Source organism: Eulemur rufifrons, chromosome 9 (assembly GCF_041146395.1).
Source record: "Eulemur rufifrons isolate Redbay chromosome 9, OSU_ERuf_1, whole genome shotgun sequence".
Classification (NCBI taxonomy): Eukaryota; Metazoa; Chordata; class Mammalia; order Primates; family Lemuridae; genus Eulemur; species Eulemur rufifrons.
In genome coordinates this window covers 5,843,530-5,865,409 of record NC_090991.1, presented here as the reverse complement: position 1 = coordinate 5,865,409, position 21,880 = coordinate 5,843,530, and the positions used below count along the sequence as shown (strand labels likewise).

Sequence of the window (21,880 nt, the reverse complement as noted above, 5' to 3'; positions counted from 1 at the left end):
CGCACCTTGGAGGGGGGCCCTCTGCCTCTGCTTTCCAAGCAGAGCCCTGGCATTTGGGGGATTCTCTGCAAGTCCAGCATTTCCCTGGTTCCGGTTAGCATCTTTAAAATAAAAGTTCTTGAGTAAGAATTGTGTCCTCCCAGCCCTGGTTCTGCTCGAGTCCGTCCCTGTGTAAGTGCACAGCTGAAATACTTGCTGGGCTGCTGGATGGGACTGTTGACAGGGTTCTGGAACAAAGAATAATGGAGGATTCCCCACTGTGACTCAAGCCCAGGTCTCCTCCAGGCCATGGAGCCAGTGTGCAAAAGCCCCCATCCCCTGACCTGCCCAGCTTGCAGACTTACCTCCCTGGTGCTGTGTGGCCCAACTTCACACTTTAGGCTGTGCAAAAGTGAAAGGGCCCACAGTGTCCCCTGGAAGCCAGGGGTCCCCCTGATGCAAGCCAGGGCCGGGTCTGAGGAGGGGCTCATGGAGGCACTGCTGCCTTCTTTCCAGAGCTCCCTGAGTCACTGCTTAGTTAACCCCACTGTTCAGAGCAAAGCCGATGTCCGTGATCACGGAAGCTTGAACCATCTCGAGTTGGGGCTCACAGATGCAGATGTCAGGGGACATACAGGTCACTGAGATCCGAGGAATTGTATGTGGCGCTGGAAACAGGCAGCATCAGCCAATCATTGGGGAAGGCATGCCTAGCTAGAAATTTGTAATCTCCCAATCTTGTAATACTGCCAATTCATTTAAATAAAAATCAGCAGCCAACAAAGCAGGATGCAGGCCAAAGTCTAGCAGTGGGCTGGACCCAGCCTTCAGGTTGCAGCCCTCTCAATGCACAGGAAATTGAGTCCTAGGCGCTAGTCACCAATCACTTGCTCAAGACTGCAAATCCCGTAAGTAGCCGGCATGCACACACCCAGGTTTCTAGACTCCCAGTCTCTGCTATTGTCTCCCTTCAACCATCCCATCACTAGGTGAGGAAACAGAGACCCAAAGAGGTTAAGGAAGGTCACACAGCCTAAGTGGCAGAGCTGGGGTTTGAACCCAGAACTGGTCACTTGGCCTGCTCTGTTCTCGTTGAGACTAGAATCAGAGTAATCAGAGTCTGCTTGATTCTGGAGCATGTACTCTTCCCAGTGGCGCACACTGGCCTACGCTCCTAACCCTCAAAAGAGGCCTGTTACTTAACGAGTGAGAGGCTTCTCTGAATTCTGGGGGCTTCTCAGGGGCCGGAGGAGGACCGTGAGGTTGTGCGTGTGTGCGCGTGTGCACACTCGCCTGCATGCGAGTTCCCTCCCCCTCTGCTTCTCCCTCACACCCTTTCATTATTTAAGGGTTTCCTCCCTGAGAACTCCAAGGAGTCCCAGGAGAAGGGAGAGTTGGAACAAATACTTTTCCCTGTCTGAGAAGCAGCTCCCCCCTTGCAAGAAAGGCCTATTTAACTCTCGCCCTTCCTCAAGTCCCTGGGTCAGTCACTGCTAGTGATTTGGTGGCCAGGGAACCTGAATAGTGTGGTTGTCACCCCCAGCCCCTGGTGTGGGTCCCCTGCAGGTCAGGGGGGCTGCTGTGTGGTGGTGGCCTGGGCACACATGAGAACAGGCCACTGATGGGCAGCACCCCCCGCAGTCAGAACACACAGCGCACGGGGTCGGCCTCGTCCAGCTCTCTTCCTGGCTCTGCCGAGTCTCAGAGTCTGTGGCTGGGCTTGTAGAGGGGGCTGGGGCTGTGAGGCTGGAGGGGAGTAGAAGGGAAGTGTTAATAAATAAAGCAGGGTGGAGGGGCTTCCAAAAGATTTACTAGCTAAATATTTTCCGGATGTTTTCATAGTCCTTTAAGGCTGATCCAGAGGAAGGCTAAACGAGACTTAGTCTAATTCCTCCAGTGGCTCCCACCCACAGCTGACCCCCACGCCCTGGCCTCATTCCCATCACCACCCTGACCTCCTCCTTCCCCACCGCCCCACCGTCCCACCGCCCACCTACAGCATTATTTTTAGTGCTTGCTGTTCATAGTTTGGATGAACTAATGATTTGTAATCCCCTAGGGATAGACACTGAGGTTGCTCCCCACCAATTTTTTTTTTTTTTTTCTATTATTAAAATCATGGAGGGTAACATTCCTTGTGAGGATATCTTTCTGCATGGAGATTACTTTTCAGCACGGGAGAGTTGGTGCATTTGAATGGCATTTGAGTGGCATATGTTTTGACTGATGCTGTTTCATGGCTCTTTAGTGAGGTGGTACGAGTGCACAGTCCTTGAGAAAGTCTGGTGCCCCATTTGCTGGCCAGGACTGGGATCTGCGGGCCTGAAGAGAGCGCTGAATGAGGTCTGTTGCCACCTGCAAACGGTGTGCTGCAGGAGCTAGGCGGGCTAGAGGCCCGTACCTGCCGCAGGGACTTGTTTGCATGTGTGGGATGCGTAGGCTATCTGGGCTCCTTCCTTTGGGATTTGGACGGTGTCGTGGGGCCTGTGTTTTGCTTTAGAGGCCTGTCCCATTGGATCTCACTGGGCAGTAAGTGTGCAAGTTCTGGTCAGGCCTCCCCAGCCTGGGGTCTTGCAGAGGGAGGGAGGGGCAGTCTACACTGAGCTCTGGACCGTTTATTTCGGTTTTTGCCTTCAGCTTGGCCTCTCCTTGTTGGAGGCTTGTGCAAGGCCCCGCCACGAGGGGCTGGCTGGAGCCGGGAGCCGCGTGGGGAGCCATCTCGGGCACAGTGACGGCTCTGTTCCCCCTCCGCCTTGCCAGGGGCCCCCATTCACGGGAAGGAGAGTCACGCATTCCCCCTTGAGATAAGAATAGAGCCCGACTGTGCCCCAGGACAGAGTCCAGCTTCTTCAGCCGGCCCTGTGCAGCCTGGCAAGGGCTCCCAGATGGTACTGGCATGAGTGGGCCCTGGCCGCCTGCCCTGCCGGCCTCTTGTGCATTGTGTGGCCGGGACACTGGGCACAGTGTGTGTCCTGCCTGGGCCCTCAGGAAACCCACCATCTCCAGGCTCTACTCAGGATGGAGGGGCTTGTCCTCGAATCAGCTGTTTCAGGGCTCTGCTGGGCCCCTCCCCTTACCTGCAGGACCCTCCTGGCCTTCACACCTCTGAGGGTTAGCCACTGGTGTCTATTCCTGGACGGAGGGATAGAGCCCACTCTGGGAGGGGGAAGCAAGCTCTAGGAGAGAGCTGGTGGCTGGGTGTTGAAGGCAGAGCCTGGGGACCACAGGGCCTTTTTCCTGTAACCCTAAGCGATAATACACAGGACCCAGCGGGAGCCACAGATTGTGTGAGTGATGAGCAGACTCTGGGGCTTCTGCCCTCAGCTCTGCCTGTGTCTGAGGTGCAAGAGGGAACAGCGGAGGTTCTGTCCAACAGCAGGACTTGACCAGGCACCGCTGACCAGGCCACAGGCAAGGAGCGTTCCCTGGCTCTTCTTGGGATGATTTTGGGTGATCTCTAATGCATGTTCTGGTTCTCGATTTAAAGGCAGGGCGTTTCAGAGTGTGGTCCCTGGACCAGCAGTATCATCACCAGCACCACTGGGGACTTGCTGGGTGGGGCTACACATTCTCAGGTCCCAGCCCAGACCCGCTGACTCAGAGCCTGGGAGTGGGGCCCAGCAATTTGTGTTTCGCATGCTCCCGGGGGGATGCTGATGCACGAGGGAGGAAGTTCTGGGACCACTGCTCTAAGTAAGATGTTGGAAAACAGCCTTCCGTGCTTGCCTGAGTCTGACAGGTGACTCCAATCCACTGAGTGTTGGGCACCGCAGCAATCTGGAGGGCATATGCCCTACCTCAAGGCATCCGTAGATAAAAAAAAAATTTTGTTTGAACATGGGCTCTCCCAGTGGCTTTAAAAAAAAAAAAAAAAACTTCAGCCCGTACTTTTCCTTTTCTACGTATTTCAGTTCATTCTACAACCAAGGTAGTGTTTCAAGTTTATAGGTTAAAAACTAAGGTTCCATCAGCCCCAAGGCTGGGAGTGAGGCTGCCCCTTCTGGTGGGGAGTTCTTGGTGAGTCAGATCCTAGGTGGTCTTTCTCACCTGGCCTGAGAAACGGGGTGTGTTTCTGAGAATTTGAATAGGGCCATACACATACACCCAAGTGTTTGGGAAATTGCCTTGGGTGAAGGGTATCTGGGTCCCTATCTCAGTGTGCGTGTGCCTTGGAGGGAGGAAGAGGAGGGTCAGGGTTTCTAGAAGGTGCTGGCTTGGGCACTGGCTCAGGACAAGGCACTGTCTGCAAGTCTTCAGTGGGAGGGAAGGATGAAGGAAAACAGTGACTGCCCGATTTTGCAACTTAAGGAGTTTCTGAGTGAGACTCCCGGGTGGCTCTGGGAGAGTGACGTGATGGTACCACGCCTGCCTGCAGGTGAGGAAACATGCTTTGGGAACTGGCCTTAGTGGTTTCTGAGATGACTGCGGGGTGGGGGGTACCACATTCTTTGCAGGGGTGCTGGTGGCACCCAGGGAAGCCCATGGGAGAGGTGGACGAGGAGCACGGAAGCCCTCTCAGTGCTCCGAGGTTAGGTCTTCAGCCTGTACTTACCATATTTTCTCAACCAGCAAGTGGGCTTGTGGCCTCATGGGTGGATAGAGTATTTAAAAACAGATCTGTGGGTTCAGAAATATCTGATAATCGTAGATAGCATTTACATAATACTTACTGTTTTTCTAGGCATTAGCCTAGACACTTGACCTTTTATTCACTCATTTAGTCCTCACAACAGAACTCTAAGTATTACCATGCCCATTTTACATGTGGGGAAACTGAGTCACAGAGGCGTTTAATGACTTCCACAGTGTCACCCTGGCCATCTTTCTCCAGAGCCCAAGTTCTTAACCACCAGCTGCTGCACCTAAACCCCATCCTTCTGCATCCCATCTTAGGCGGATGACTGGAGGAGCCCCCTCTGCCCCCCGCTGCTCTGTCGCCACTCCCGTCCTCAACTCCTCTGCACACCCAGTTTGGGGTCCTCGTGGGCCTTTGTTTTCATGTGGTGGTTGTGAAGGGAGGAAATCATGAGACAGGTGAGAGTGGGAGGAGGGGTAGGGAGGTCCCTCCTGTAGGTGCCCTCCCTCCCCAGCCCCCAGCTGCCTGTCTGGAAAGCCTGACGTGCGGAGGCTCCCCAGCTGCTCTCCTGAGGATACTCCTGTGCTTTTGAGAACAGACCTTCTCCTCGTGATCTTAGGATTGCGTCCTGTCCTAGCAAAACCACCTGGGGGAGACTCAGTAGTGGGGTGGGAAAGAAACGCAGTGGCCCCCTGTCTTCTACAGCTGGCATTCTGGCCGCTCTCAGGTCCCCACAGCTCTGGGGAGAGATGAGCACGGAGGAGTTTCCGCAAGGGCAGAGGGAGGTGGCTCGCGCCTGGCCCAGCTCCTGGTGGCAGCTCCTTCCGTTGCTGGCCATGTCTCCACCTGGGGCTGGGACCAGCACTGGGAAGGGACGAATGGGAAGAGACGGGAGGGTCCAGAGCCAGGAGATCACCAAGGACTGGCACCAAGGTCTCAGCAGCAGTTCTGCCTGTGGTCAGCGCTTCTGAAAAGAGAGTCCCTACTTGTGCTCAGAGTCTTGAGCTGCCAAACAGGTTTGGCCTCCTGGTGCTCTTGGGTGTGACATCCTCCCCTGCTCATCCTCTGTCACCGTCACCGTCACCGGCTGCCAGGCTGTGGCTCTGGGTGTGAGCACAGTCAGGCAAGAGAAATCAGAACCTGCCCAGCAGGTGCCCAGGGCAGGACGACCAGGAGACGGCAGCATGAAGGGCCCCCTGGGTACTGGGGCTGGCACTTCTAGTGCAGACAGGTTGGTTCTGAAGCGAGGAACGTCAAGGTAGTTGAGGCCTGACACCAGCAGATGCTTTGGGATGGCAGCCAGGCAAGGTGTAAAGACGGTGGGCAGCTTCCAGACAAACCACCGAGTTGTGGTTTCCGGTAGCTGAGAAACAGCAGTTCTAACTAACCCGAGGTCACGGTGGTGTTGGGGGGTGGGGGGAGAGAAGTGGACCTGGAACTTTGACCAAGAATCAGGGACATGCTTGGGAGGGTCCGACAGCATGTTCTAGCATGCTTCGCGTGTCACTCTGAGTGGCATGTTTGCAGGCGTCCCCTGAGACAGTGAGCTCCTGCTCCCTCGTAACCCTTCTATAATTAGTTGTCGTAACTTCTGTCTCCCTGAATAAAATGTCAGCTTCCTGCCGGTGTTGAGGGCCTGGGGCAGGCCCTTGGTGAGCACTCAGTAACTACTTGATAAATGAATGAATGAAGTGGGCAGAAGAGCTAGAAAGTTCTTCACCTGTGACCTGGAAGCAATTGTAACATCTTGAACTATTTAAAGTCGCCACCCACCCCCCAGTCTATACTGAACTCCTGATTCCCCACCCCATGACCTTCTAATATTCTTTATCATTTACTTATTTATTGTGTTTATCGTCTGCTCCCCGCAGCCCACTCCCACCTCATGCTGGAACCAGGGCTCCGTGCGGGCGAAGGTTCACTGACATGCCCCCAGTGCCTAGAAATAGTGTCTGGCACTTGATACGTGCTCTGTAAATATTTGCCAATTGAACAAATGTGAAAATGCCCGGGAAGCACTCAGCTTGTGCCATGTGTCCCTGGGAACCCCCTCACAGCACGTGTCGCCGTCTGAGCGTGGATGGTGCACACTGTGCCAGTGTCCAGTGGGAGGGGACGACCGGCTCCCCCTGGGAGGGGCCTGCAGTCCGGCCGCCTGCCCGTGGCCCTGCTCCGTCCTCACGGTTCCTGGGCCCCTGAAGTAGGAGCACCCCTGATACCTCACGACAGCTCAGAGCCACAGGGGCTTTCCAGAATTGACTGGCAGGCCCGCGAGGCTGACCAGGCAGCGAGTGGCGCTGTCCGTGGCTGAGCAGTGGGGGCCTGTGGGCAGACCGCATTCCTGAGTCCCGCCCTGCTCCCACGACTCGGTTCTCACCCCATGGGCTGTGAGAAGTGGAAAAATGCCTGGTTGAGCAATTGAGGGCTCAGGCGAAATCCCTGTTTACTCTGTCTCTGTCGTCTTATCTTGCAGTGAGTGCTCGACTCAGAAATTTAATCCAGGGTGGTCATGGCTGTCTCCACACCCTGGAGAGCCACGGGGCCCTGGTGCTTCCTGTCACCCTCGGGGTGAAGTGCAGATCTGACTGTCTCCAGCTGCAGACTGACGTCTGCACTCACCTGTGCACAGCACTCTCGCACGGTCTCCCCCAGGGCTGGGCCACTGTGGGCCTTCCTGGCTGCTCGAGTTAAAAACAGCAAAGACTTGACTCCTCCTTCTCGCTCACGCCCCACGTTCAGCATGTTGGGAAAGCAGGTTGGCTCTTCCTGCAAAACAGATCTTTAAAAATCCAACCACTTCTCCCCACCCCACGGCTGTCACCTCGGCCTGAGCCACGCCGCCATTGTGATCCCTGGACCACGCCAGGCACGTCCAGGTGGCTCTGCCCACCGCAGTCTGTTTTTTTTCACATGAGAAGCCTGATCTTGTGACACCTCTCACCACACTCCGATGGTGCCCTGAATCGACCGAGAGAGGCTGAGGAAGCCCTGCGGTGGCCCTCAGGGTGCTACGGAACCAGGCCCCACGGCCACCCAGGCCGTAGCACCTCCCGCTCCTGCGCCCCAGCCTCTGCCCTCCATGGCGTTTCTTCATCAGGCACGCCTCCTCATCACGGCCGTCGCAGCCCGCGTGGCTGGCTCTCCATGGGGGGCTAAGTGATGGTCCCCCAAGCACGTCCACGTCCTAATCCCTAGAACCTGTGGATATGTTACCTTCCCTGGCAAAGGGGACTTTTCAGATGTAAGTAGACTTTTCAGACTTTCAGATTAAGTAGAGGATCTGGAGATGGGGAGATGGTCCTGGATCATCGGTGGCCCAGTGTAAGACAAGGGTCCTTGTAAGAAGGAGGCGGGGGGAGGGGGCAGAGTCGGTAGGAGGGGATGTGAGGATGGGAGCAAGGGGTTGAGTGGTGTGAGGAAGGGCCCGCAAACCAGGGAATGCGGGCGGCTTCTAGAAGTTGAGAAAGGCAAAGAAATGGAGCCTCCAGGAGGAACCAGCCTCAGCAACACCTTGACACAACAGACTGTAGTCTTTTGTACCTTTCAGATACCAGAACTGAGCTTATATGGCCTACTCACTAAGTATAAAGTTAACAAATAAAGATACACTTTCGTGTATGTACACTGAACGATAAGTATAAACACACTTCTGCATCCTTGCGACCGTCTCCGTGGGAAGGTTAGCAGCACCTGCCAGGGGGGTGTGACCAATTTCAGATTCTGACCTCCAGAACTGTAAGAGAATAAATTTGTGTTGTTTTAGGCCCCTAGTTTGTGGTATTTCGGTACAGCAGCCGCAGGAAATGAATGTGCTCCTCCATCTCCTTTATGTTTCCCAGTCACCCTGGCAGGCCCACGCCTTTGCTCTGCTCTATTTGTTCTTTTTTTTTCCTCCAACATTTATTACTTTCCAACAAAACTGGATCATTTACCTGTCTGCCCGGCTTGCTGTGGCCTGTCTCCCCTCACTCGAATGTGAGCCCCCCTAGGGCGTGGGCCTTTGTCTTGCTGACTGACACATCCCAGCACCTAAACCTGCATCTGGTGGATAAGCAGCATTCAGTAAATATGTGTCCAATGAATGAATAATTGAATGAATGGTTCCTGGGCCTGGAATGCCCACTCTTCCCATCCTCTCTGCCTACTGGCCTCTAAGTCCCTTTCAGCCTTCCCCCTTTTCCCCCAGATCTCTCCTGCAAGTGACTTCCCTCGCAGGACACAGACTCGCTTTCTGCTGATCATGCTTACTGAGCGCCCAGTGACCGTGAGCGGCCCGGCCAGTTACCGAGACCCACTCTGCCCAGGGCACTCCCACGTGGCGTGAGTTCTCTGGGGTAAGCCCCGCAGCAGCCAGGTACTCTAGGGAGTACTGATTTTGTGTTGTGTGTCTTTCTACACATGAGCATTGTCAGGGTCCAAGGGACCCAGCTGATCTCTGAACCCAACCTCATCTTGAAGATGACCTGGAGAGGTGAGGGGTCCCACCCAAGTCTGAAGGTTGTGGAGCTGATTTCTAGAGCCACCAGCTCTCAGAATCCTGGTGCTTCCACTCCCAGCTGAATTATCTGTCTGGGGGGCCCCTTCTCCCACCGCCATGCCAGGGACGGTGTGCCTGGCTCGTAGCAGGTACTTAGAACATGCACAGATGTTGGACCAAACGTTTGGAGTCCAGTGTCGGGGAGGAAGTTGGTGGGTGGGGAAAGGTTTTAAGGGAAGGTATGAGGTTCTCCCCACAGACTAGGGACTGGGAGGCTGAGAGATTTGTCATCAATAGCAGCTTGTGTGGACGAGGGGGTGTTTGGAAGAAGGAAAGATAAGAAATGGTAGTGAGGATGGGTGGGAAGATGGAGCAAGAGTTGTGTGCCCATGACCGGCACCTCAGGCTTGGGGGCCCCAAGAGAGTATGGCACATGGCCGAGGAGGGGTTGAGATCCCCGGGGCACAGCTGCAGGCTGTCAGGGGTGACCAGTTGGCTGTTAGGAAGCCTCCTTTCTGCTGTCTTCTCTGGGGAGGACAGGTTTTGAAACACTTCCTGAGTTGGGGGGAGGTGACACTCTCCCCGCCCCCCCCCCCCCCCCCCCCCCCCCCCCCCCGCCTTCAGGCTGCTGATGAAGTGTGGTTAGTTAGGAACCTACAGCTGTGTTTTTGCACCGCTCCCCCTGCCTGTACACCCGCCAGTCCCGCTGGGGGCTCCCCGCCTTCCTTCCCTCCCTGGTCCTTCCCTCGGCTGGCTGGTGACTCACTCAGCTCTTGTGCAACAGCCCAGGCTCTCGCTCTCCAAGAAGAGTTGTTTTCCTCGGTGCCACAAGCGCCTCTCCTGATTTATGTCTTTTCATTTGGGTTAATGCTTTCCACATTTAGGTCTGGAGATTAGTATGCGGCTCATTGCTGCAACCACCAAAACCCCAGTGCCCAGCTTGGGTCTGGCACAGAGAGGCAGACAGACAGACAGACAGACAGAGGACAGCTTGGAGTGGCAGCCCCGGCCTGCTGGCCTGCAGCTGGCCCAGCCCCGCCGGCCTTCGAGGCAGAGGCGGAGCGAGGAGGCAGCCCCTGCTCCCGGTGTGCCTTGCCAGGGACGCACTCTCATGCCAGTTTCCTGTGAAGGGCACACGTCTCGGGACGGTGTGAAGAGGAAATTGCCCCACGCCTGCGACTTCCCACTGAAGAAGTCTGTTGGGACATGTCAGGCACAAGTTGTAGGGTGTGGAAAAATGCTGTCGCTGTGCCTTTAAAAGCTGTCACACAACACAGTGTGTGTGTGGTTTTCTCTTTTTCTTTTTCGGAAGAACAATAATATTACCTTTGTTGCCATGGTGTTGTTATGGGGGTGGTTCATTGGATGCAGCCCCGATGCAGGCTGGTGTCTTGTGTCCATAGTGACTATCAGACGGCAGCCATGGGGCTCACTTTGATTTTCGTCCCTAGAGGGAGAAGCCAGCAGGGGATCACTGGTGGTGGCTGCAGATGTCCTGCCTTCTGCCACCGCACCCTGGTCAGAGACGGCCCCCAAAGCTGGGATTTAGGTAGGGGGAGCTCGTTCCCTGGTCACTCCCAGCTGGATTACAGCCCCGATTCGCTGAGGGCCAGGCATCTGGGGACCCCTCTTCCGAGGCCCTGGGTGGACCACAGGGACAGGCACACCCTCAGCAGAGAGAGGGAGCTGGGGGCCTGTGGCCACCGTGCACAGTTAGGGGGGCCCACTCCCCTGGCAGGCTCTGCCTTCCTTCCCGGGGAGATGGTGGCATTCATCAAGAAGTGTGTTTGGGGCTGGGTTTTACATTTTTTGTTCAATATACATACACAAAATTATGTCTTTATTTTATACTTACTGAATAGGTAATAAATGGTCAGGTCTGGTACTTGAAAGGGACAAAAGACTACAGAGTGAAAAGCTGGTCTCTCTCCCCTGCCTGTCAGTTCCCTTCCCCAGAGGCAAACAAGTTACCAGTTTCGTGTGGGTACTTCCAAAAATAGTCCAGGCATTCACGAATATACATGTCCCTCCATTTTCCCTAGCCCAGGTGTTACTTTCCTTCCAACAGGTGCTCCCTCTCCACGTTTGCACTGTGCTGCTGCTGGGTTTTTTTTTAAATCCGTAGAAGGTATCTTGGAGTTCAGTCCATAAAAAAAGCTTCTTCCTTCTTTTTAACGCCTGCCTAACACATTTCACTGGTGGGCATAAAAGTTGCTTCTAATCTTTTCCTGTCACCTTTACCTGTTGCTTCTGTGGGTAACCTTGTGTACCGTCATTCCTCACGTGGGTGCGTGTCTCTCAAGGGTAAGTTCCTGAGGTTGCAGGGCTGGAGCAAAGAGTATGCGTGTTCGTAGCTTTCACAGAAAGGGCCAGATTGCCTCCAGCGAGGCCGTTCTAGCTCACACTTCTACCGGCAGCGCAAAGGACTGCCCATTTTCCCACAGCCTCACCAGCACGGTGTATTTTCAGATTTTAAAAATTTCTGCATGGAAAAGTTTGTCTTTGCTTTCTGTTGAATTCCTGTCCCCATGGTCCCCAAGCTGTTGTTGCCTCCCGTGGGGGCAGTAAGCAGATGGGGTCTCTCCTGGCTTCCCAGCACCCTCTGTCCTGCAGATCCCTCTGTGGGCTTGGTGCAGCCCCTCTGTGGGTGATTTTCCACACTTCCCAGTCTCAAGGGAGGGCTGCTTGTCGACAGTTGCATTTTCTGCTTGGGATAACACTACTAGACTGCATTTCCTACATGCCACGCCCATTATCTTTTCCTACGTCCTCCTCTCTCTAATTTCCATCTGCCCCCACCTCGCCCCTGCATGAGGCTTCTCTCTCATTTTCTAGCGTTCTCACCCTGTGTCTTCTGCTGCTCACTTTCCATAGATAGGGTCTTTTCAGTAACAAGCCAGTCCTGGGCAAACATCACTGGATCTCATTCCTAGCTGTGTGTCTTAGGACTCATGCTCCAGAATGAATTCCAGAGGGGAACTGGGTGTGGTCGCAGCATTTTTCTTCTCCTAAGTTGTTCTAGTCAGGGGGCTGGAGGTGGAGCTGGAGCTAAGAATGCCTGGAGAGGTGCCCTAAGCCAGCACGGTCTGACAGAACTTTCTATGATGATGGAAATGTTGTGTTGCCTGGTACAGCAGCCACTGGCCCGTGGCTGGTGCGCACTTGAGATGTGCCTGGTGTGACTGAGGAACTGGGTCTTTGATTTTGTTTAATTTTAGTTAATTTATATTTAAATAGCCATATAGGCCTAGTAACTGCCATGTTGGACAGCGCATCTCCGAGCTGCGCACTTTTAGGGTGAGAATGAGGGTCTAAGAAGCAGAGTATATCCGGCCGAGGTTTCTTCCAGTCAAAATACAGCCGCAGTTCTTTATCAGGGCAGCCGAGCTCGGTGACCTGGCGGATTTTGAAACTCCTGTGTTTTCCCTATTGGAAACACAGTTGGGGCGAGGAATGTGCCAGATTTCAACTTGGAGTGCAGGCCTCTCTTGAGCTATCTTGATATCCACAGATGTACATGGCAGGTACTGAGCTACCTGTTGTGAACACAAGTGAACAAAGTAATCTAGCCCTGTCCAAATGGAGCATCTAGTGCTATTTTTTTATTGATACATAGTATTTTACATATTTATGGGGTACGTGTGATATTTTGTTACTTGCATAGAATGTGTAATGATCAAGTCGGGGTATTTGGGGTATCCATCACCTTGAGTATTTATCATTTCTATGGGTTGGGAACATTTCAGGTCCTCCTTCTAGCTACTTTGAAATCTACAATACTAACTATAGTTAGTTGCTAACTGTAGTCACCCTACTCTGCTATCTAACCTTAGAACTTATACCTTCTATCTAACTGTATGTTTGTACCCACTAACCCACCTCTCTTTGTCTCCCATTCCCACCCACCTACCCTTCCCAGCCTCTGCTATCAGTCATTCTACTCTGTCCCCTGACGCGATCAGCTCTTTCAGCTCCCACATATGAGAACATGCAAAATGTCTTTCTGTATCTGGCCTATTTCATTTAACATAAGGACCTCCAGTTCCACCCATGTTGCTGCAAATGACATGATTTCATTCTTTTTTATGGCCAAATAATATTCCATTGGGTATATATACACCACATTTTATTTATTCATTCATCCATGGATGGACACTTGGCTTGATTCCATATGTTAGTTACTGTGAATAGTGCTGCAATAAACATGAGGGTTCAGGGATCACTTTGATATGTGAATTTCTTTTCCTTTGAATAAGTACCCAGTAGTGGGATTGCTGGATCATATGGGAGTTCTATTTTTAGTTTATGGAGAAATCTCCATACTGTTTTCCATAGTGGCTGTGCTAATTTACATTCCCACCAACAGTGTGTATGAGTTCCCTTTTCTCTACATCCTTGCCAGCATCTGTTATTTTTTGTCTTTTTAGTAATAGCCGTTCTAACTGGGGTAAGATGATATCTCATTGTGGTTTTGATTTTCATTTCCATAAGGATTAGTGATGTTGAGTGTTTTATAATAAACCTGTTGGCCATGTGTATGTCTTCTTTTGAGAAATGTCTATTCATGTCTTTTGTTTTTTTACTGTTGAATTGTTTCAATTCCCTGTATATTCTGGATATTAGTCCTTTGTTGGGTGAATAGTGTGCAGATATTTTCTCCCATTAAGCAGGTTGTCTCTTTACTCTGTTGATTGTTTCCTTTGCTGTGCAGAAACTTTTTAGTTTTAGTCCCATTTGTCTATTTTTGTTTTTGTTGTCTGTGCTTTTGAAGTTGTAGTCATAAAATCTTTGCCCCCTAGACCAATGTCCTAAAGTGATTTCCCTGTGTTTTCTTCTAGTAGTTTTGTAGTTTCATGTCTTATGTTTAAGTCTTTAATCCATCTTGAGTTGATTTTTGTATATGGTGAGAGAGATGTTTTATTCTTCTGTGTATGGATATCCAATTTTCCCAGCACCATTTATTGAAGAGGGTGTCCGTTCCACAAAGTATGTTCTTGGTGCCTTTGTCAAAAACCAGTTGGCTGTAAATACATGGATTTATTTCCGAATTCTCTATTCTGTTCCATTGATTTATGTATCTGTTTTTTATACTAATACTATTCTGTTTGAGTTACTATATAGTGCTAATTTTTAATACCTGCATTAAATACAAATATAGGTTGAGCATCCCAAATCTGAAACCCAAAATCTTCCAAAATCCGAAACTATTTCAGCACTCATACGGCACTCAAAGGAAATGCTCATTGGAGCATTTTGGATTTCAGATTTTCAGATTTGAGGTGTTCAACCAGTACATATAATGTGAATATTTCAAAATCCAAAACACTTCTAGTCCTAAGCAGATAAAGGATAAAGGACACTCAGGATATCCTTTATCCCTTAGGATAAAGGATACTCAGCCTGTACATGGGTTAAATAGAAAACCATGATCCTTGGACATACAGAACTTCACCTTATTTAAGAGGAGGTGTATTCGTTTCCTACTGCTGCTGTAACAAATGCCACCAACTTAGTGGCTTCAAACAACACATTTATTCACACACAGTTCTAAGGGTCTAAGTCCGAAATGAGTCTTATGAGTCTAAAAATCAAGGTGTCGGCAGAGCCGGCTCCTTCTGGAGGCTTCGGGGAGAAAGGATTCCTTTCCTTTTGCGTCGTCTAGAGGCTTCTTCCTTGTCTCCTGTCTCCACACCAAGGCCATTGCCTTTTCTCCCCGTTTTCATTGTCACAGTGGCTTCTTCCCTCTTTGATCTTTTCTTTCTTTTAGAAAGACCCTGGTGATTGCATTTCGAGCCTACCCAGGTAATCCAGGGTAACTCCCCATCTCAAAATCCTTAACTCAGTCACACCCTGCAAGTCCCTTTTGCCACGTAAGGTAACATTTGCACGTTCTGGTTATTAAGATGTGAATATGTTGGGAGGGGGGAATGTTTTTCAACCTACCACTGAGAGTACCTTTTACTACTAGAAGAAGAGCAAGTTTGTGCGGGAGAAGGTTATTAGCCAAGTTCAGTCACTTCCTAGGTGTTCTGAGTTGGTGGAAATGGGCAGAACCTGAGCCACTCGTGTCGAAGGTCTAATGTTCTAAAGCCACGGATCTCAAATTTGGTGGGTGTTAGAATCATCTAGGGAATGTGGAAAAAGTTCAGAGGCCCAGACTCTATCCTCTTCTATGAGCCTGCACCTGTGTGTGGGCTTTTTTGGCTCTCCAGATAGTTCTGATCCTTAGCAAAGTCTGAGAACTGCCTCAGGTGTGACCTCAGGGACGATCTGTGTGCCTGCACGAGGTCAGACTTTGTGAGTAAGTGGCAAAGTCAGGCTGCAAACAGGAAGTGCTGGAGAAGGTCAGAGGAGGGGCCAGTGTCTGTGGAGGAGCTGCCATCGGAGCCACACCTAGAAGGCAAGAGAAGGTGTGGCTTCCCCTGAGAAGCAGGGCAAGTGCTCTAAGCAGAGGAAAGGCCTTACCAGCAGCATTGAGGTAGGAATAAGCATGGCACATTTGGGGACATGGAGGCCATTTGGGACCAGAAAGTGTAAGGACAGGGACTTGATTTGACGAGAGAAATGTTAACAGGAATAACCTGCTGGTGTTTGCAAGGTGCAGCGGAGGAAGGCTGAACGGGGCAGTGGCAGGGAAAATAGGGGAAAGGTGATGATTGTGAGCGATCCGAGAACAGGACGTGGTCTGGTGATGCACTAATGCTTACCGAGCAGAGTGTGCTGGGCAGTCCCCGAGGCAGGCACAGGACGAGGAGCTGGAATGCGGTGGAGAGGAAGAGCGGCTAGTCCGCGATCGTGTAAGTACAGTGCGGGAGGGATGGCAGGTAGCGTTGGGCAATAAGCAGATAAACAAACAAACAAGAAAGGCATGAGCTGGTGCTAAACACTGCTCCGGAGAATTACTCAGGCTCATGTGATCGTCAGGAGGAACCGGGTTGCTTTAGAAGGTGCTTAGGGAAGGCCTGTCTGAGGAGGTGGCATTCAAGCTGATGCCTGGGTGACAAGGAGCTGGCCCTGGGAAGAGGTGGGGGAGCAGCACTCCAGGCAGAAGGCACAGCAAGTGCAGAGGCGCAAGGCAGGATGGAACTTGCTCGTCCCAGAGCAGATAGAGCAGCACTGTCCAACAGAACATTCTGCAGTGACGGGAATGTTCTATAACATGCTAGCCACTAGCCACATGGGACAACTGAGCACTGGCACTGTGGCCAGTAAAACTGAGGAACTGAATTTTACATTTGATTTGAGTTTGAATTAATTTCCCTTTACATAGCTGCATGTGTCCAGCATCTCCTGCATTGGACAGCACAGAGCGAGGAGGTCAGCATGGCTGAAGGGGGCGAGCAGAACACGGCATAAGATGCGGTAGACAGAGGCAGACTCGATTGCTTTGTGAGTTAGGGTAAATGCTTTGGGCTTTATGAAAAGTGAAACAGGGTGATCATCATAATAATATGGGGAGTGACGATGATGCCTTGGGAACAGCAGGGCCACAGTGGAGAAGGAGCAAAGTGGATGGATTGGGATGAGTCTTAGAGGTAGAATTGATGGGAGGTGAGAGGGCTGGGATGTGGAAGGTGAACCTAGACTCGAGGAGTAAGCAACAGCATGGAGCGGGGTGCCACACATTAAAACAGGGCATGGAGAACAGGTTTGGTTTTGCTTTTGGAAATGAGTTCTTTGTTGGATTTGTTAGACTTGTCCTGAGCCATCAGGGTAGCGATGATGAGTAGCTGGTGGCTGTGGGTCCAGAGAGCTGGGAAAGGTGAGGCCTGGAGATGTGAAATTAAGGTCATCAGAAAGTAGAGGATGCCTAACGCTATGGGACAGGGTGACGCCACTAAAGAGAGTAAACAGAAAAGCAGGGAGGGACAGGAGAGAGCCCTGGGGCACTGTGACATTTCAGATTGAATGTAGGAAGAAGATCCAGAAAGGAGACCTTGAGAAAACTTGTGAGATGCCATGGAAGCCCAGAGAAGCCATAGTTCCTGGAAGGAGGGGACATTGAATTCTGCTGGCTGGCCAAGGACTGTAGAAGAGACAGATGCCCTTGGATGTGGTGACAACATGGAGACCATTGGTGACATTGAGGGGAGCAGGCTCAGTGGAGTGGATAGGAGAGAATTAGAGGTAAGAAAGTTGAAGCCGTGGCTACAGTTAACACTTTTGGTGAAAATTTTTGCCATGAGGGGAATAAGGGATCGGAGGGCTGGGGTCAAAGGACATATGTGTCTCTAATTCCTTTTTTTTTTAAAGATAGGTATGATGTGCTAATAGGTAAGTTTGGTAGGAGGAGGGCACTTGAGGCACTGTCACGGGGAGGAAAGGCTGAGAGGTGGGCACTGCTGTGGGTAGGGTGGGATTTGGGTGGTGGATGGACGAGCAGTTCCTGCCGGGTTGCTCCTGTCTTTGCAAGTGAAGTGTGAGGCAAGGCCGTCATCTGAGAAATGGAATAATTATTTTGGAAAATGGAAAGCAAACCCACTGGGTAACTGTGGTAGGGTTGTTGAGTGGCTTGAACTGTGCTTCTCAAACTTGCCTGTGCAAATGAATCACCTGGGGTTTGGTAACGTGCAGAGCCTGCATTTCTAACAAGCTCCCGGATGACGGCGATGCTGTTGGTGCCTGCATCCCGCTTTGATCAGCAGGGCTGCACAGCACTTCTTCGCCGGGAAGCTTCGGAAGACATACAATTTCCTAATACGATGTCCAGGGTATGTCCCATTACTTGCCCACTGAATTTACATGTAGGGTAGAATAGCAAGAGTTGAGTGCTTATTTAAGATTTGTGGCCATCCACTGAAAGTAAGTCTTTTCAATGTTGCAATTATCTGAGGAACTTAAAAAAAAAACCCTGGATACCAAAAGCAAAAATCCAAGCCCTAGGTAGTTTTATTTTGATTGAGAGTGTGAGTTAATTGGTATGGGGTGAGTCCCAGGTACCATACTTTTTCAGAACTCTTCTGGTGATTCTGGCATTCATCAAGGCTTGAGAAACACTGATTTAAAATAGCAGGTCAAGGCCGGGCGCGGTGGCTCACGCTTGTAATCCTAGGACTCTGGGAGGTCGAGGCGGGTGGATCGCTCGAGGTCAGGAGTTTGAGACCAGCCTGAGCAAGAGCGAGACCCCGTCTCTACTAAAAATAGAAAGAAATTATATGGACAACTAAAATATATATAAAAAAAAATTAGCCGGGCATGGTGGCGCATGCCTGTAGTCCCAGCTACTCGGGAGGCTGAGGCAGTAGGATCGCTTAAGCCCAGGAGTTTGAGGTTGCTGTGAGCTAGACTGATGCCACGGCACTCACTCTAGCCCGGGCAACAAAGCAAGACTCTGTCTCAAAAAAAAAAAATTAAAAAATAAAAAAAATAAAATAAAATAGCAGGTCAAGGGGACAGTAGCAGAGAGAGGGTGGAGACTGGGCTGCCCCTAGGGTGCGTGGGCCCCTGTCTAGATAAACAACTTGAGTCACTCGAAATCAGCATGCCTTGGCCATTCCAGCTGGTCGGTCTTAACATAGTCCCACCAAAGAAATACCATTTCAGTTAGCAGGAGCAGTTTGCTCACCGGGCTGCCCTTCTGGAACCTTCACAGGTCCTGAAATAAGCCCATAGGCACCCTGTCCAGCTGCTTGGGACGTCTGGTCTACCTGTGTGTGGGATCCACGGGGGAGGGGAGCATCCAGGCTTGGGGAGGGGGTTGCTCAGATGGTGCTCCAGCCCCCACTGGTCCTAGGCTCCTTGGAAAACTTCAAGGAAGGCAATCCAAGGGTGGGCCCCATGCGCCATGCAGCCTGGTTAGGAACGAGGGTAGAGGGACAAGGAGGTTGGAAAACTGAGAGCTCAACTTAGGAGGTGGATCCTGTCGTCCGGTTGTGGCAACTCATGGCAGGAGAAGGGATGGAAGTCAGAGGCTAAAGCTGCTCTCCAGCAAATGAAAGGGCGTGTCTGGAAGAGTCAGCGATGACCGCTACAAGGAGAAATTGTGGCCAAGTCTGATGGACCCTTGGTTTTACGTAGCAGCAGCCCAAGTCAAACCTGCTTCACTACAACAAAGTGTGGGGCAAAGGGATTTATTGGCCCTCATAGGAGAAAAGCCCACAGGCACATGGCTGTCCACACGGCCCCTTCTAGAGATGTGTGAGGTGGCCTCTGAGAAGGCCCCAATGATCCCCTGCCTCCTGGTGTTCACTCCCTGTGTAATCCTTGCACTTTGAGTGTGTGTGGGACTTAGTGATGCTTCTGACTGCAGAAGTGGTGGATGCCACATCTGAGACTAGGTCACAGAATGGCTGTGGCTTCTGCTCACTCTCTCTTGCCCTCTTCCTGGCTGGTTCCTAGCTGCACCTTGTGGGTGGTCCTAGGGAGAGGCTCACGTGGCAAGGAACTAATGCCTCAATAGCCAGCAAGGACCTGAGGTCTTTGAATGGGCTTGGAAGCAGATTCTCCTCCACCTGAGCCTTGAGATGACTGTAACCCTGATGTCTTGGTTGCAGCCTTGGGGTAGACCCAGAATAAAGTTCCGGGTCTGGGAAGGGTGTGCCCAGATATCTGGTCTCCAGAAACTGAGATGATAAATGATTCTTGTTTTGAGCCACTAAGTTTTGGGCTAATTTGTTTTACCCTATAAATAACTAATAGAAGAGGTAAGGGCAGTGTCATCTGAAGTCTCCTTCTGTAGGCTTTGCTTTCCTCTGTATTGGTTTCATTTTCTAGCTTAGCATCCTTCTCAGAAAGATTCTAAAAACACTCAGTAATTCCAAAAAAACAAGACAGGAAAATCACTGGGCAGCTTTCAAATGGAGGCTGGGGTGACACAGTTGGGAGATGGGGTCAACCTCATCTTTGCCACGTAGGCTGAGAAAGGAGCAGTGGTGGAACCCAAAGGAACATCCAAGTCGGCTGATACCAGAGAGAGGAGAGTGGATGTCTACCAACCGTGGTAACTGGCGAGGGATGGAAGTGACGGAATCCTCAATGTTTGCACGTGTGGGCTTTGAGAGCTTGGATCTAGCTCTCAGGCAGAGAAGGAAGCAGAGTGGTTAGTGTCATGGGAGTAGATGGAGAAGTCTCAAGGTGTGAAGGCAGAAGCTGCAAGGAGACCAGTAGGAATGAGGGCAGAGAGCAGGCCTATGGGAAGTGGCGTCCTGGGTTGAACTGTGTGTGAGAGTACACGCCCATGTCCATACAAGGGAGGAAGATGGTGAAGAAATCAAGATGGGCAAATATAGACCATTTTTTTGAGTGTCCAGACACAAGCTTTTGATCATCTGTGCTAAATAGGAGACAAGTTTGCAAGTTGGGCTAGAAATATAATGAAATCAATCACAAAGAGTTAAGGATGCAAAGAACCATATATAAATTGTTCATCTCAACTGCCTGTTACACCCGAATAACCCCACTAAATGTTCTTTGAGCCAAAAGTTTCCATCTCTTCCCTCTGAGCCTTTAGAATTGCTAACCAGGAGGGGAATAGGTAGAGCTCAGCCTCCTCTGTTCTTGTCTCTCTCTCCCTTCCTGGTCTCCTGTGCAGGGGAGAAGGAGCTGGTCTAAGAAGCTATAATAAGAATATTCTTCAGATGCAGCGGGAGGGAAGAAGAAAGTTCTGGGCCATCGCTGTCTCTATTATATGCCTTCAGGTGGGAAATGGAGGCTGACACAGGCTTCAGAGAGTTTAGAAGGAGGATAACTAATTGTGCTCTTAAATTTGGGGTATGTTAGGTTGGCGAGAGTTTAGCTTTGTGGAGAAGGACTGGCCCTAAGGACAGGCACACATAGGTGGTGCACCCAGGGTGACTAACCTTGTGAAAGTCATGGAGATTCAACTTCCTTTCCAAAATGAAGCATTGTGTGTGGACACGTTTGCAGTGTCGTAACTGGCCGTGCCCTGCCTGGGCTGGGTCCCTTTCCTATTGTATTGAGTGTCTCCATCTATTGTATTGGGTGTCTCCAAAAAAAAAAAAAATATATATATATATATATATACACACACACATACATTGAAAGAGAAATTAAGAAACATAATTCATTCCTCACTTTCTGCACCCTCCGTGCAGGGTGCCCTGCCAAAACCAGCCGAGGGCAGTGGAAAGACGCCTCTCTCAGATCACTTTACACCATGACCAGGTTTAGACTTTTCACTGTCCAGAAGGGTTTGCAAAGTCCCTGCCTACTCGGGCTGCACCCTGCTGCAGCAAATCTGCCTGCTTCAGCGTCCGTGGTGGAAGCAGGGCTGCTCGGAACCTGTTTCTGACTCCTAGGAATGCGTCTGGAGCTTTGCGGTGGGCTGGGGAGCCCGCGCTGCTTGGTAAACAGGGGCGTGGCAGAGGGAGGGCTGGGACTGGCATTTTCTGATGATGCACAAGCTGCATTGCTGGAAGTGGCTCGGAGATAGGTCATCGCATGCAGGAGGCCTATTTCACAAGTGCGAGGAAACCGGGCTTGGAGAAGGTCCTGGCTCTAGTTCATAGGGTGGCGAACATCAGGTCCCATCCCTCACGTCCACGGCTGCAGCTCTGGCCCTCAGCTAACCTGTTGTGATTATCTACATTCAGAAGGAGGAGCGTGCCTGGCTGGGAGATGTGTGCGGCTCCCACAGCCCTGAGCTGACCCTCGTACCTCCTTTTAGATCTGTTATAAGGTCTAATCCCACTGTACACTCTTTCTCTGCCATCTCGGCCACTGGGACTAGAAGGCCTGGCTCACCTTTGGCAAACGAAGGCTGCTTTCCTGCTTGGAGCCTGAGCCACCCATCCCCCTGTTCCTCCTGGTAGGTTCATTCTATGTGTGAACGCAGAGTCAATCTCTGGGCAAAAGGAGTCACTACAGGGCAGTGTGGAAGAGGGCAAAGG

General features: G+C 51.3%; 1 protein-coding gene across 1 annotated transcript in view; it reads left to right on the top strand.

Moving 5' to 3' along the window:
* Positions 1-21,880, top strand: part of GAS7 (growth arrest specific 7) — a 215,731-nt gene that overhangs the window by 54,227 nt on the left and 139,624 nt on the right. The gene's annotated exons all lie outside the window — the stretch shown is intronic.